General features: G+C 44.6%; 1 protein-coding gene across 1 annotated transcript in view; it reads right to left on the bottom strand.

Moving 5' to 3' along the window:
- Positions 1-4,198, bottom strand: part of LOC121839015 (gamma-aminobutyric acid type B receptor subunit 1-like) — an 84,535-nt gene extending 80,337 nt beyond the window's left edge. The window contains exon 1 of the mRNA XM_042295023.1: positions 3,227-4,198. The gene's annotated coding sequence lies outside the window, so the exon portion shown is untranslated. The remainder of the gene's footprint in view (positions 1-3,226) is intronic.

The following is a 4,198-nucleotide window of genomic DNA, read 5'->3' on the forward strand; positions in this document are numbered from 1 at the left end:
TCATACAGACAGCCTGCATACACACAGCCAGCATATACACAGCCAGCACACACAGCCTGCATACACACAGCCTGCATACACACAGCCATCATACAGACAGCCTGCATACACACAGCCAGCATATACACAGCCAGCATACACACAGCCTGCATACACACAGCCTGCATACACACAGCCTGCATACACACAGCCAGCATATACACAGCCAGCATACACACAGCCAGCAAACACACAGCCAGCATTCCCACAGCCTGCATACACACGGCCTGCATACACACGGCCTGCATACACACGGCCTGCATACACACGGCCTGCATACATACAGCCTGCATACACACAGCCAGCATACACACAGCCTGCATACACACAGCCTGCATACACACAGCCAGCATACACACAGCCAGCATACACACAGCCTGCATACACACAGCCTGCATACACACAGCCTGCATACACACAGCCAACACACACAGCCTGCATATACACAGCCAGCATACACACAGCCTGCATACACACAGCCTGCATACACACAGCCATCATACAGACAGCCTGCATACACACAGCCAGCATACACACAGCCAGCCTCCCAAATGGCATCCTACTCCCTGTATAGTGCACTACTTTTGACCATGGTCTGTAGTAACTAACACATTATCCTAAAAAGGCGCAACAGAACGGTGACTAGGAGGACTCAGGTATCTTCACACAATGAATCTGCAAGAAAATCTCTAAGGTACTTTACACAGCATGGACAAATAGACAACGCAACGGGTATCTGGCCGAATCAAACAGACATATCTACAGTCAGCAGTAGGAGGAGGGAAGGACTAGCCTACTGCTGACGGTGATGATAAAAGGTGTAATGGCAACGCAAGACAGTGAAGTTTACAACAGTATCTGGCAGAATCAAACAATCGCATACAATCCAGAGTGCTCAGTCAGAATAGCAGTAGTACACAATGGAATACGTAGGCACTAATAAGTCCTACGCAGAGATACATGACAAGATGTGGATGAGGCTTCACATCTACAAACAGGGCCTGAGGATGCAAGCCTGATCTCATCTCAATTAAAGAGGGAGAAGAAAACAGGTAGTAGATAGCTGTCTGCCAACACACACTGTCTGGAACACATACACTCACACGCTCTGCTACTTATACGAACACATACTGTCTCAAATCAGACACATACTGTCTCAAATCAGACATGCACTGTCTCAAATCAGACACACACTGTCTCAAATCAGACATGCAATGTCTCAAATCAGACACATACTGTCTCAAATCAGACACACACTGTCTCAAATCAGACACGCACTGTCTCAAATCAGACATGCAATGTCTCAAGTCAGACACATACTGTCTCAAATCAGACGCACACTGTCTCAAATCAGACACACAATGTCTCAAATCAGACACACAATGTCTCAATCAGACACACACTGTCTCAAATCAGACACACACTGTCTCAAATCAGACACACACTTTCTCAAATCAGACACACACTGTCTCAAATCCGACACACACTGTCTCAAATCAGACACACACTGTCTCAAATCAGACACACACTGTCTCAAATCAGACACACACTGTCTCAAATCAGACATGCAATGTCTCAAATCAGACACACACTTTCTCAAATCAGACACACACTGTCTCAAATCCGACACACACTGTCTCAAATCAGACACAAAATGTCTCAAATCAGACACAAAATGTCTCAAATCAGACACACACTGTCTCAAATCAGACACACAATGTCTCAAATCAGACACACAATGTCTCAAATCAGACACACAATGTCTCAAATCAGACACAAAATGTCTCAAATCAGACACAAAATGTCTCAAATCAGACACACACGGTCTCAAATCAGACATGCAATGTCTCAAATCAGACACACAATGTCTCAAATCAGACACACAATGTCTCAATCAGACACACACTGTCTCAAATCAGACACATACTGTCTCAAATCAGACACACACTGTCTCAAATCAGACACATACGGTCTCAAATCAGACACATACTGTCTCAAATCAGACACACAAAATTGTTTACATTTAACCCCCTCTATCACAAACTCTCCATCTCGACCCCTCCTCTCTCGTCTCTGTCTCTCCTCTCTCTCATCTCTATCCCTCCTCTCTCGTCTCTCTCCCTCCTCTCTCTCCTTCCTCTCTCTCGTCTGTCTCCCCCCTCTCTCTCAACCTCTCCCTTTCAAATGTAACGTTCACACAGAGACACACACACTATGGCTACATAAGCACCAAAACAATAGTGGTCCATTGTGATTAATTCAATAACAAGCTGTGCCAATTTTTTCAGACATTCAGAAGAGATACTGGAAGTCATGCCTGACAAAGCTGTTGTTTTACACTAATTTCAGCACAACGGACAGCAACTTGTCATTTACGGGCATTTCAGGACAATGGAGACAGACTGCCTGCTGGTTTTCATTCCTTACAGCAGGTGCTGATTGAGTCACACCGGGGGCACCAGGTGTGAGAACTCTCTGGCCAAACAATTACATGAATTGATCGATTAACTACCGGGGATGTAAACCAGCAGTACGTCGCGCCTCGAGGGCTGGAATTCAGTAGTAACTTGAACGGATGAAAGCAGAGTTGGACGACATTGTAGCCAGTGGTACAGGTCTGTCATGAAATATTTTAACTGTATTCTAATGTGATAGCCATCAATCAACCACCAACATGTGAAGCCCACGGCAGATACATGTAACATGGTCCTGTTTAACAGGTCTAATTGCAGAGAGCAAAAAACACAAGTTGAAGAGGTCAGTGAGTGTTGTCAAGGCAACACCCGACATGTGGACCATATTGTTATTGTCACATCATTTTGATCAAAAACTACGAAGAAAGGTAATACCAAGAACTGGTCTGTTGTCACAGCAATACATTAGCCCCTCTGACAGTCTAGGGAGACCAGAGCCAGGCTTATCCATGGCTGTTGGGGGACACAGATAAACCCAGCGAGCATTTCATTCTATGTTGAACGGGTGTCTGTTGTCACAGCAATATAATAGCCCCTTTTGACAGTCACAATCCAAAAAGAGGCGACAACAGGCCAATACAACACACATGTATTTCATCATGATGAGGAAGAATTAAACGATGACAATGAAAGGAAGATAGATAAAGGGGGGGGATATGAAATGATGGAGCACTGCGGGACTAGGATGAGAGAACTGAAATGTCCAAACTTACTGCCGCACTGTTCAGCTACTGGCTCGGGATGACAGTTGACGAGGAAGATGATCACACACAAAAAAAAGAGTCTTGGTTGATGTACATCCAGCGTCCGTGCTGAGGCGTGTGTGAAAAGGTGTGTGTTTGTGTGTGTGAGGATCAATGTGTATGCACGTGCCCGCAAGAGCGAATGGCAACCACAACCAATAACTCTAGCCTAAATATTCAATCTGTCCGCATCTAAACCAGTAGGCTACTGAGACGCTAAATAAAATAAAAATGTTAATGGCGCTGTTGTCAAATGCTGCGTTTAGCCTATAATTGTCTCCATGCATACATTAACAGTCTCGCGTAGAAATCAAAGCTGTAGATAGCCGAATGTTGATTAAGTAGCCTACTGTTGTCATACATTCATATTGCTTGGTGTTTAGATCGTTGACAAAACGTCGATTTGAATGCAAAAAAAATGTATCAATAGTCCATCAAAGTAAAAAAACGCATGCATACAATCATTACCAAGTTTAGGTGCGATTACTGTAGCCTATTGGTCACTATAATCATACTTACAAGTACTAGACGCCCGTTCAATAGCCATGTTTCCGTCGAATTAGACTCTTGGGGAGAAATTAAACAGCAAATGACGACAGCAGTGTGTGCAAAAGTGTGCTTTTGTGCAAACACAGTTTCCCCAAAACCCTAAAACCAAGACTGCAATACGTATATTCTCTCACCCAAATTGAAGAAAAAAAACTCGCTGTATTTCTAACGGGTGTAAAATGTTCACTCGGGAAAAGCACGATAGCCTACACACACACACACACACACACACACACACATCTCTGCGTTTTCCTTCCCTTCTCTTCGCTCTCCACAATGTCCCTCACTCACGACGTCACTGGGCGAGACTCAACGCTAACTCTTCCTCCCTTATCTGCAGTAGAGTTCCGTGTACCCCTACAGCCCCACTACATGACGATGGGCCCCGTTATT

Source organism: Oncorhynchus tshawytscha, linkage group LG13, assembly GCF_018296145.1.
Source record: "Oncorhynchus tshawytscha isolate Ot180627B linkage group LG13, Otsh_v2.0, whole genome shotgun sequence".
In the NCBI taxonomy this organism is placed as follows: Eukaryota; Metazoa; Chordata; class Actinopteri; order Salmoniformes; family Salmonidae; genus Oncorhynchus; species Oncorhynchus tshawytscha.